Raw genomic sequence first — 13,040 nt, forward strand, 5'->3', positions numbered from 1 at the left:
CTGCTTCTTCAACAGCTGTACGAGCTTCCTCCTCTTCAGGAACTCAGCCACACGAATCAGCGTTTCCCGAGAGGCCTGCAGAGCAGCAGAGACCCAGAGATGGCCCCAAAGCACAGGGAACAGGACCCGCATCCCTGTGCCAAGGCCTGGAGGAGGCGTCAGCCCGTGAGGCACCAGGGCAGGAGGCAGCCAAGCCCCCTCCCAGAGATCCACCAGCATCACAGGAAACCTCACCTTTGCCACGTCCCAGTTCTTATCATGACAGAAAATTAAAAGTTCATACAGGCTCTTGCTCACAGTTGTCCTCAGGGGCTTTTTTCCCTCATCCACTACCAATTCTATCACCTTGCTGAAGAGTTGAATGGAGAGCACCTGCACATGGCTGTTGTCCTAGAGGAAACAAAAGACCTACATCAATTGCTCCAGTCCCAGCTGGGCAAAGGCCTGAAAATCCAGAGGGCACAAAGTTTCTGGGAAACACCTGATGCCTGTGGCTCAGGATGCAGAAGCTTACGTGGCCAAAGAGCAGCAGCAGTGCCTCAGCCAGCTTTGGGGCAGTGGTGCTGGATACCAGGATGCCTTTGTGCTGGAGCACATTCGTGAACACAGAGAGGGTCATGCTGACCACCTCTCCTTCTGCATCATCCAGCAGCTCCAGAAGGCTTGGAGACAGACAGCACATTCTCCTGGCCTGTGTGGAACACAAGGCTATGCTGGGAAGCCACGGATGGCTGCACCGCCAACACCAGCCTGGCACTGCAAGGCCACCCTGCTGCTGCAAGGCCCACAGGCCAAAGGCCTGAGCCAAAGCACTGGGGCAGGTGAGGCAGGAGAGCTGGGAGCAGCTGCCTCAGTTCCTGAAACCCTGCCAGCCCAAGGGGCTGCTTTCCCCAGTGCAGCTTCAGCTGCTGCCCCCTTCTCACCATCAAGAGATCCTTGCTGAGCACCATGAGGCCTCTGAGGGCCAGGCGACGCCTCTCCCTGCACTTGCTGTGCAGGAACCTCAACAAGACCTTCAGGACACTGCCACCACATTTCCTCAAGTCCAGGCACTCGAGGACCTGAAAGGCACAGGGCAGTGACAGGGGAGCCGGCCGGCAGGAGCCCGGAGCCGCACAGAGCTGGGCCCAGGCAGCAGCAGCAGCAGCAGCAGCACAGGGCACGGGCACCGTCCTGGCAGCTGTGGCTGTGAGAGGGCAGAGAGCTGGGAGGCAGCGCTGGCCTTGAGGCTCACCTCCACAAAGAATGCCAGGAAGGGCAGATCCCGGTATGGGTCCTGCCTGCTGAGCTGCCTGAGCAAGTGGAGTGCGATGCGAGAGCACAAAGGGACCAAGTTACGGCGCATCTCCCTGGCAGGGGGAAAAAGGCACCAAGACCCTGAGGTGGGGAAGCAAACCTTTCCCAGGTTTGCTGGGACTCAGAGAGATCTGGTCTTTCCCCAGCATCCCTGGAGGGCATGAGGGTGCTCTGGGAGGTGGCCCCTTCTGGGCACCCTCCTCTCCCAGCCTTTTCCAGTCTCCTTGGCCATCCCTCAGTGACGAGGCTCTCTGGCCCATGACCACAGGGACTGAGTGGGGCACAGGGCACAAATGCCAAGGGCAATGAGGAGGGGGGGTCTCACCTGGCCAGCAGACCCACGGCATAGTGCTGGGCGTGAGCACACAGCAGCGTGTCCCAGCCACGCTTGCGCTCCATAGCCACCACCTCATTGTCACAGCGCAGTAGGTAGAGCAGAGCCTTCATGGCCTGCACTGCAAACCTGTGTGCAGAGCAAAGCCCAGGTCACACTGGGAGCACTGGCACTGGCCACAAGGGCATGGGAAGGCCAGGAGGACTGGGACCTGTTGGAATTGCTGGGAAGGTGGTGTTCCTCCTGGCATGCTCTCCAGAAATTTCCAGCTTCCACTGGTGGCATCTGCTGTGTGGCGATGACAACATGGAAGAGCAGTGCCACAAACAGGCGGGAGGAATAAAGGATCATGGCCTCGTGGCACTTGGGCACCTGGAGAATCACCCAGAGTGCCAGAGTTGCCTGCAAAAGAAGCAGCCCAAGACAGCGCTCAGTGCCGAGGTGTCCATGGGGCAGGGTCCAAGGGCAGATGCGGGAGGAGCAGCGGGTCTGGTGCCCCCTGAGCCTGCCCCTAGCCTAGAGTTCAGCCCAGCGCCTGAGGCATGGAGAGGATGGAGAGCTGCTGGGGAGGTGACCGAGGGGCAAGCAGAGCCCAGTTCCAGAAACTCACAGCCAGGGCAAAAACGTCCCTGTCGTCCCCATCAGAGGTGCGTGTGCTGTGCAGTGGCCAATCCTCCATCACGCAGAGCAGTGTTGGCAGCACTTTCTCTACTGCTGGTCCCGATGACCCTATGGTTCTCCACATCATTGCAGCAGCTCTGTGGGACCAGAGCTCTGTGTCAGGGGCATCTCAGTCCCAGTACCATGCCCTGTGCAGCTGTGGGGGCTCAGGTGACAGAGCCCCGGTGCCCTGAGGGGCAAGGAGGGAGCATTGGCAGCAGGCTCAGGAAACAGAGGGGCCCCAGGGTCCTGGACCTCTCTGCCTGTCTGGCAGAGCCCATAGCACAGGCTGTGCAGGGCCAAGGGCCCTAAAGGCTGGTGAGCCCTGAGCTGTGCAGGAATGTGGGCCCCGTACCTGTCACACGTTGGGGCACAGCGCAGGAGGGTCAGCACCACGTCAGCAGGGTATTCTTCAGCCAGCCTCACAATGTCAATTTGCAGCCTGGCATCCAGAGCGACATGGGACTGTAGACTCTGGTGGATGTTCCTTACAATGGCTGGCACCTGGAGGAGGCATGGGGGAGATTTTGAGTGCTGTCCAAGGCAGCAACTTGCCCAGCTTCCTCCAAGAAGGGCTTCCCTTCCCGCCACATTGTGCTGGCCTCAAAGGCTGAGGGGCCCCAGTGGCCACGGCTTGACAGGACACACGCTCCAGGCAGGCCTCCAGGCCTGGCCTCGGGCTGCTTACCTGCTGCTGAGAAGGAACAGCAGTGTCTTTGAAAAAATCTTTAGTGGGAGCGGACATGGTGACAGTATTTGGGATGCCCTGAGTCATTCTGGTGTCTGTGTTTCTGATGGCTGTGCTCTCAGTCATCGCCATGTGAACAGCCTTCACCCTTTGATAATTCATTGCATCGTTTCCTGGGTGCGCTGTCCATTCGGGGCTGGCGAGAGGCTTTGCCTGGAAATGGGTCGGCCTGGAGTCACACTCAGCTTGGACCTCAGCTGCTTTGGTTCTGGATTTTCTACGCCGAATGCGCAGAAACTTCCGGAACATCTGCAGAACAAAGGACAGGGAAGCCAGGTGCGTTGCATGGCATGCTCCAAGCGTGGTGTTGGGCTGAGCAGGGACAGTAGGCCCAGCCCAGCTGGGGGTGGCTGCAGCTACCTTCAGGGTTTTGCGGAAGCGGCCAGGGCCAGGTTCCTGCTCTTGTGTCTTGTCCAGGGCTGCATCTGGCAAAGAGCGAGCACAGCCAGAGCTGAGGGGCTGCGGGAGAGGCCGGAGAACACAGCCCAGCCCTGCGCTCCCCAGGCAGGGAGAGCCCCGGGATGGCCCAGGGGATGGAGCACGGCCACTGCGGTGTGTCTGCCCGGCCCCTGTTCCATCCTGTCCATGGGCATGTCCCCACGGGATGGGATGGGATGGGATGGGATGGGATGGGATGGGATGGGATGGGATGGGATAGGGCTAAGCTGGCTGCAGCCATCAGCCCTGTGGCCCAGCTCTGCTACTCACCATCCTTCAGTGGCTGGATCTGCTCCGGTTTTTCAGACTGTTGTGCGGGGACATCTTCAGGCCTTCTCTTTTTTTTCGGTCTGAAGACTTTGAAGATGTTAAAGAATCTACCTGCCATTCCAGAGTCTGGCCTCAAGGGCACCTTCTGGAGAGATGGCTTGGGAAATCTGCAAGTCCTCAAGGGCGCCTGCAAAACAGAAGCCTCGGGAAGGCCACGGGCCACCAAGGCCCGCAGTCTTGCCACGAGGTCACCTGTAGGAACAACGACTTGGAAAGCTCCAGGTGGGACACGAACGAGCGTGCTGTGCGGGGGCTCCTCACGGCACCGCTCTGTCCTGTCCTGTCCCGTCGCATGCTCCGAGCACTGTGGCCTGCTCTTGTCACCGCCAGCTCCTTTGTCACCACATGTCACAAAGGGCCCTTGGACACCGGGTTCCGTTCCATGCCAGGGTCACCATGCTGCAGCGTGTCACAAAGGGCCCTTGCACACACTGCCCCTACCCCAGGCTATGAAGAGCAGTCCTGTTATCAGTCACTTTATCATTCACTCAGCGATACAACCAGTATGGCAAAAATAGCTATCTCTTTTGATGTATCCCTACATGGAGAAAATTTTAATTACTTCTGACAATTCTCCATTATTGGGTGACAGTCTTGCTGTTTAAAGGTAACGCTTGTCAGCAGAGGCTTGTGCATAGCCACAGAAAAAATCCAAACTGAACCTCCCTGGATATACCTGGGTTTTAAAATTATTGGAGACAACAGTCACCCCCCAGCCAGTGATCCTAAAAACCAATATACACACATTGAATGAGTTGGAAAGTTGTTAGGCCCTATTCATTGGATCCACGCTTTATTGGGAAACACCACAAAGGAATTATCCCTCTTTTTTCAACTGTTAAAAGGAGACCCAGATCTCCCTTCCCCATGGCACTTGACAAAAACTTTCCAAAAGGCTTTAGAGACTGTAAGCGATGAAATCAGTAACTCCTTTGCCACGCGTCGAAACCCAGATTTGCCTTTGCAAATGTTTGTGATTCTGCAATTGTGGGATTCACATTCTTTGAACGTTAGAGAAGTAGTGAGAGAAGCTCACTACTACAGCAGAGCTGGCTCTCTCTCTCTCTCTGTCCGAGCCAGCTGCCTTTGTTATCATTTCTTTCCACTCTATTCTTAGCTTAGCTAACCTTCTGAGATGAACCTTTTCCTTCTGTTCTTTTCTAGTATAGTTATAATGTAATATATATATCATAAAATAATAAATCGAGCCTTCTGAAACATGGAGTCAACATTCTCGTCTCTTCCCTCATCTAAGAACCCCTGTGAACGCTGTCACAATTCCCAATGCCCAGAAGGCAATTATTCCATAGTTTGGGGGGAATTTTGGATGGGAACTGGAGGATTTGAAATTCCCAATGCCTGGAATGCAATTATTCCATGGGAATTTGGGAAGGGAACTGAAGGATTCAAACTTCCTGATGCCAGAATGCTGTTTTTCCATGAGAATTTGGGAGGGGAGCTGGAGGATTTGGAAATTCCTGGTGCCCGGAATGCAGTCATTCCATTTTCCAGTTTTGGTGGGAATATGAGAGTGGAGCTTGTTGCAGTGTGTCGCCATTTCCTGCTTCAACTATCCAAACCTCCTCAGGTGTGCCAACCTTTCCCCCTCCCCCTTTTTCCCTCCTGCCTAAGAGCTGTCCATCAATCTTAACATTCCAGCAAGGCATCGTGTGGTTGGCGGATGCCCCCCAGGTCTGGGCTCATTGGTTTGTCCTAGCGTCCACATCCCTTGACCCCTCCCCTCCTCACACCTGGTTGGCCCTCACCTGTCCCTCCCTTCCCCCTGTCCCTGGGGCTTAAAAGGACACGAGACCACGCGGCCTGGTCTTCTGTCCGTGAGCTGTTACCACATTCAGAGGTCTACCATGCTGCAAAAAAACTCTGGATTACAACTCTATGACAGAACCCGCTCCTTTTCTCTTCACCGTCGCCTGAAGCTTTTCCACCAAAGGTAAACTGAGTTCCTACTTTGCCTGGATTTGTTCTGAGTGCCTAGCTGCAGCACCCAGCCGGCCAAAGGTATCTCTGGGGTGAAAACACCACAGCTGCAGCCTTTGGTCCAGCAGTGAGACCCGGAAATATCGGGACTAATATTCTATATATTGGCGCCCAACGTCGGGCTGCACAGACCTGCAGCCTCAGAAGGAATCTCAGAACTTTGGAAAAGCGTTACAGCAGCTTTGCTTCCACTGGAAAGAGCTGTGGTTGCACAGCTCTCCAGAGAGACTTTGGGACTGAACTGAACCCACAAAAAGCCTCGAGGAACGCATTGCGCCTTTGGAAAAACAGCTCCTTTCTGGTGAGCGAATTTTCCAGGGGAGAATAGTGGAGCCCCCCCTGCCCAAGGGGTCCTATTCAGTGAAGAGACCAGCCTGCCTGACCTTGCCAGCAACAGCTTCGATTTCGGCTGCGCAGCCCTGCGGAGATCAGGTGGTTCCCTGTAAAGCTTTAACTCTGCAGCGTGTTTTAGCCGCTTTTAGAATTCGCGCCATTGGCTCGGAGGAGCGGGACGGCTCTGCCTGCCCCTCCCCAGGCTCGGCAGCGCGGCGTGCCCGGCTCTCGATGCAGGGGGGCTGCATTCTTGCGTGGGGGAGGCTTTGTCTGTCTCCACGTGGCCAGGGCGGCCCCGGTTTCGGCTCGCCACGTGGCGAGGGGGGGCTGCGTTCCCGGGCAGGGGAGGCTTTGTCTGTCTCTCCACGCGGCCAGGGCGGGTCCCGACTCCCTGCTGCTGCTGCCGCGGCAGTTTTAAAAGCAGTTGCATTGTGAAAGCTTTCGTCTGTTATCACCTTTTAACCGTGTTTTTTTTTTTTTTAATTGATAGCTGATTTTAGTTTTGTATTCAGTCGGTGGGAATTTGTTCTGTGCCATTTACATCTAAGATGGGCTCGAAATTAGGCACAGCACAAAAAGGAGTGTATTATCATATTATTGGAATTTTAGTTAATGCAAATGTAAAGTTCTCTAAAGGAAAATTGAAACATTTTATAAGGTGGCTTTTTCTGCACTTCCCACAAACTCCTCCTGAGGAAGTCTACAATATTCAATTTTGGGATAAAGTAGGGCACGAATTGATAACCTTGGGACAGTCTGGGAATACATCCTCAGCTAAATTTGTGTTCTGGAGCTTACAAATTCGGACTGCTTTGCTCAAACAAAGGGAATTGGGGAGAAAAAGCCAAATATTAAGCCACATGCTCTCCCTGTGTCCCCCCCTTCCAGCCCTAAACCTCTTACCCCAAAACTTGATATTTTAAAGAGAGCAAATCCTGCTCATGCACTGGAAAGTCGACTCCCAGTGCAGGTTAAAATGCCTGAGTCCCCTTGTCCACAAGGCCCTGGCCAGGTCTCGTGGAAAACTTCCCAAAACCCTGTTTCCCCTGCTCTAAATCCCAGAGCACATGTTAGCTTTTCAGAGAGCAGTGATCCCCAAAATGGCTCCCAGTGCCTAGGGGGTACCCAAGATGGAGGATGCCACGTGGCACCCTTCCAGACCTGGTCACCTTCTTCCCAAGATTCCCTTAAGCATCCTGAAATTCCTTCCCCATCCCCCTCCCCTCCTGTTCCTAGTGACACCTTCCCTCCCCCTCCCCTACCTGCTGTACCCTCAGCTCCGCCCCTCTACTCCTCCCAGGGGGGCGTCTGCCGATGTGACGTCACCAGGTGTCCCTGCCCCCTGTTCCCACGGTATCCCCGCCCCCTGCTGTCCCCTTGTCCCCGCCCCCTGTTCCCATTGCGTCCCCGCCCCCTCCCCGGGTTTCCTCGGTGGGGGCACGCCCACTGCATGTCCCCAAACCTGCTTCTGTGATCCCCTTGCTTCCAATGCAAGGGATACAGGGCAGGAAGCTGCAGAACCAATACAGGGTCCCACTCTGTCATTTGCCCCTGTTTCATATCAGCCTACAGCTCAAGGGGGAGCAGCTCAAACTGCTAATTGGAGTTCTTTTGGACGTCAATTGATTAAAGAAATCTGTAAATCCCACAAGGAGTATGGCCCACACAGTCCATATTTCCGTGGTCTTTTAAATTCTGAATTGAGCAGGACTGTAGTCGTCCTGCATGATTTAAAACAGCTTTTCTCATGCCTCATGACATCTACCGAATTCAAATTATGGGAAGTAGCATGGAAACAACTGCTAGAAGAGGCTCTCCCAGGCTTGCAGGCTGATCCAAACACAGCAAAAGATGCTATTGGCATGCCAATTACCATTGAGCATCTCTCGGGTGAAGGACAGTGGTCTGCCGCCACGATCCAAGCAACTGTAATACCCATAGAAGCACTGGAGAAGGTAAAAGAAGCAGCTGAAAAAACATTCTTTTCCCTCCAACCTGAAGGGCCTTTTGAGCCTTATAGTAAGATCAAGCAGCTACCATCCGAGCCTTTTCTGAAATTTGTCGAAAGGTTAACTAGAGCCATTGAAGTCCAAGTTAAAAAAGAGAATGCAAGGGAAGAGGTTTTAGAGGAAATGGCATTTACAAATGCAAATGAACAGTGTCGAGCAGCAATTTTGAGCCTTCCTCTAGAACCCCCCCTACACTAAAAGATATGCTTCTAGTCTGTAACAGGAAAGTGCCTCTGATGAGTGTTGCTGAAGACACCAGACCAAGGCTGCTGCCAAGACCACCTCAGCGTGTTGCCGTTGCCAGCCCTGCACCCATTCCCTCAGCACAGCACTACCCTGGGCAGCAGCGACGACCAGCAATGGTTGACCCCACAAAGCCATGCCTGCTTTGCAATAACCTTGGGCATTGGAGTAACCAGTGCCCCCTGAAAGGGCAATTTGATGAATTTAGAAATGGCACGGGAGGGAAATTACAAACACTCCCAGGGGGTCAACAACAACAAAAAAACTGAATGGGGAGCGCCGGCCTGCCAGGCGTGCAGACACAAAAAGAGCAGGCCAAGGGAATATGGGAAGCAAAACAAACGAAGCGCGCGGTAATGTTACTGTTTCTGTAAGTGAAGCAGATGCTTCAATGACCATGTCTGCTGGTCCACTGTTAAAAATGCAAAAAAATAACCCTTGTTATGATTTAAGTGAACCTCTGTTAACCACATCTTCTGTCAATGAGCCTTACAGGTTGCAGCTGACAGAATCACTCCACCTGAAAGACACTGACTGGCATTTTGTCACTGTCAACCCAGATCAGAAGGGTACTTGGCACCGAATTCCTTGTAAGTACATCGTCATTGGGGACACCAAACACACACCACATGAGACTGAAATTGCTCCAGGAATGACAGCATCAGATCCTGAGCAATTTGTTCTCGGGCTGCACTGTTTCCACCCACCCCTGTTTCTTCTCAAAGGACAAATTGTTGCCCAAGCTATCCCTGTGCTGTTTTTGCCTGAAGGCACCGAAAAACAAGGGCCCACAGTCACCCGGGTCCAAGTTATTGGGAGAGACAAACCCAAATTATGGTGTAATGTCAGTAGGGGTGGTGAGTCAAAATGCATTGAGATGCTTGTAGACACGGGTGCAGACTGCACAGTGATCCCAGGACAAGACTGGCCAGCACATTGGCCTTTGCAAAACGTTGCCAGTCACGTTCAAGGTGTAGGAGGCCTTCATTTGGCAAGACAATCCAAAAGCACCATCCAAATCGAGGGACCAAACGGACAATTGGTAAATATCCATCCATTTGTGTTAGATTATTCGGAACCGTTGTTAGGGAGAGATTTAATGGCCCAGTGGGGTGTCACAATTGATATTCCAGACTCTCCACAGCATTTTTGTACAGCGGTCATTGAACAACAATGCCCCCACCCAAAAATTGAAGTGGAAAACAGACAAACCAGTTGAAGTGAAACAGTGGCTGCTCAGTAAACAAAAAATAAAGGCGCTTGAAGAGCTAGTGGAAGACCAACTGAGAAGGGGTCACATTGTGGAGACTACGTCCCCGTGGAACTCTCCAGTGTTTGTCATTCAGAAAGCTGACAAAAAGAGATGGCGGCTCCTCCACGACCTCCAACAAATTAATAATGTCATTGAAGATATGGGCTCTCCCCAACCTGGTATGCCATCCCCAACAATGCTTCCCCAGGATTGGAAATTAGCTGTTATTGATATAAAAGATTGTTTTTTCCATATTCCCCTACACCCTGACGACGCACCGCGTTTCGCATTCTCGGTCCCCACCATCAACATGGAAGCCCCTATGAAAAGGTACCATTGGACAGTTTTTCCTCAGGGCCTGAAGGTTTCCCCAGCTATCTGCCAGTGGTATGTCTCTTCCCTGCTTTCCCCAGTGCGTGCAGCCGCAGAAAAGGCCATAATCTATCATTATATGGATGATATCCTTGTGTGTTCCCCCAGTGATGATCTACTCACACATGCGCTTGACCTAATGATCGATGCATTGATTGTTGCAGGGTTCGAGCTCCAGGAAAAGAAAATTCAAAAGATGCCACCTTGGAAATATTTGGGCCTAAAAATTGGAAATAGGACCATTGTTCCTCAAAAACTAGAAATCAGTCCAAGGATCAAGACTCTTGCGGATGTCCACAAGTTGTGTGGGTCTTTGAATTGGGTAAGGCCATGGCTCGGTCTGACTAACGAAGACCTTGCCCCTCTTTTCAATTTATTGAAAGGGGGAGGGGACCCGGCTGCTCCTAGGTCTATTACCCCAGAGGCACGGAAAGCTCTAGAAAAGGTTCAGATTGCAATGTCCACAAGACAGGCCCACCGATGCCGGCCTGACCTGCCATTCAAATTTATCATCTTAGGTAAGTCGCCACACCTCCATGGAATCATCTTCCAGTGGGAGGAAAAACAAACACCTAAGGCAAAGGACACACCTAAAAAGGGCCAGGACAAGAGGGACCCTCTCTTGATCATAGAATGGTTTTTCCTCAGTCACAAAAGGTCCAAGAGAATGACAAAGCCTTAGGAGCTCGTAGCAGAACTGATCCGGAAAGCAAGGACCCGGATCAGGGAGCTAGCAGGATGTGACTTTGAGTGCATTCACATTCCAATTGAGTTAAAATCGGGTCAAAATTCTATGCAAATATTGGAAGAATTGTTTCAAGAAAATGAAGTGTTGCAGTTTGCTCTGGATTCCTACTCAGGACAAATTTCTGTCCACCAGCCTGCCCACAAAATGTTCGAACAAGATGTTCAATTTATTCTGAAATTGAGAAGTGCTCTGAGTAGGAGACCTTTAAAAAAGGCTTTGACTGTCTTTACAGATGCGTCTGGGAGGTCCCACAAGTCCGTTATGACTTGGAAGGATCCTCAAACCCAGCAGTGGGAGACAGACATTGCTGAGGTGGAAGGTTCACCTCAGGTTGCTGAATTGGCTGCAGTTGTTAGGGCTTTTGAAAGGTTCTCAGAACCATTCAATCTGATTATGGATTCTGCCTATGTGGCAGGAGTAGTATCCAGGGCAGATCAAGCAATACTGCAAGAAGTGTCTAACATCGCACTTTTCGAATTGCTCTCAAAACTTGTAAAGTTAGTCACTCCCCGGGAGCAACCATTTTATGTGATGCACGTCAGGTCACACACCGACTTGCCAGGGTTTATCACTGAAGGCAACAGAAGGGCAGATGCTCTTGCTGCACCTGCAGTGATGGCCACTCTCCCAAATGTTTTTGAACACTCTCCCAAATGTGGCATCTTTTTAATTTTCTTTTCCAGGCAAAAATCAGCCACCAAAATGCACCTGGCCTAGTTCGTCAGTTTCACATCACTCGAGAACAGGCCAAAGCCATTGTGGACACATGCCCAAATTGCCAACAACATGCACTCCCTACAATGAATGCGAGAGCAAACCCTAGGGGGTTGAACAGTTGTGAACTGTGGCAAACAGATGTCACCCACATACAGTCATTTACACGGCAGAAATACGTTCATGTTAGTGTAGATACCTTTTCTGGAGCGGTCTATGCTTCTGCCCACACAGGAGAATCATCTATCGATGCCATTAAGCACCTCTTACAAGCTTTTTCTTTCATGGGCATCCCCAAGGAGTTGAAAACTGATAATGGGCCTGCCTAGAAAACCAAGGAATTCTGGAGCTTCCTGCAGCAATGGGGAGTAGAGCACAAAACTAGCATCCCCTACTCCCCTACAGGTCAAGCCATAGCAGAAAGGACTCACTGTGATATTAAGAGTCCTGGACCAGCAACAACAGGTTCTGAAGGTGGAACCTCCCCACATCCGGTTGTCCAGGGCACTGTTCACAGTCAATTTTCTTAATTGTTCCTTTGACAGCCTGAACCTGCCCATTCTAATCCACTTTGGGGGGAGCAGTCATACGATGATGAAAGAAAAGCCTCCAGTTTTAGTAAAGGACCCTGAGACTTGGAAAATGGTGGGACCTTACAAATTGGTTACTTGGGGACGTGGATACACCTGTGTGTCCAGCCCCTCTGGGTTAAAGTGGGTTCCTTCCAAATGGGTAAGGCCCTATGTTCCCAAGGTCTCAGAGAAATGGACAGAAGTGCCCCAGGTTGCTAACGCTGCCTGGAGAAGGAAACGCCGCACGTGTTCTCTGGAGGAAATTCCATTTAAGCCTCCTATCTGGAATAGTTTGTAATATGTTTGTCTTAAGTTCCTTGTACCAGTTTAGATCCCACGGTTCGTGTGTAGCCTCAAGACGCCATGAGGCTTGAGGCTACAAGCCTGCTCCTCGTCCTACTCGTGATCATCCCACCAGCGATCTCCTGGATAGTCCCTCAGCCCAAAGCTCATATGGACTACCTTGGCAAAAGACCTCGGACATCAAGTGAGAAACTGACGACTGGCTGAGTGGACTGTTCAAAGGCTGGGGACTCTCGGGCTGGTTGGGATCTATTCTGAAAGCTGTAATTTTAGTACTGTTTATATTAGTTATCGTTGTTGTGGTTGTTAGCATTGTTTTTGGACTAGTCAAACACATGGTTCCCAAGTTGATTTTGAGCTTATCTCCCACTCCTGAAGTTTACCATTTGGAAGCCCTTAGTGCTCCAATGAATGACATGGAACCCTCAGTGGAAAGCACTGAACCTCCTGTAGAGGAGGAACCAATTTACCAACCATGGTTTGGCAAGCACTCTTCACCACAAACCCAGTCCTCTTCTTTTTAAACCAAACTAGGGGGAGACATTGCAGTGTGATGCCATTTCCTGTTTCACCTATCCCAACCCTTCAGATGTGCCAACCTCTCCTTTCCCCTTTGCCCTCCTGCTAAGAGCTCTCCATCAATCTTAACATTCTAGCAGGGTCGTGGTGTGGTTGGCAGAAGTTCAAAAG

This window comes from Agelaius tricolor, unplaced genomic scaffold, assembly GCF_023055355.1.
Source record: "Agelaius tricolor isolate 1412-34295 unplaced genomic scaffold, bAgeTri1.0.p SCAF_39, whole genome shotgun sequence".
Lineage (NCBI taxonomy): Eukaryota > Metazoa > Chordata > Aves > Passeriformes > Icteridae > Agelaius > Agelaius tricolor.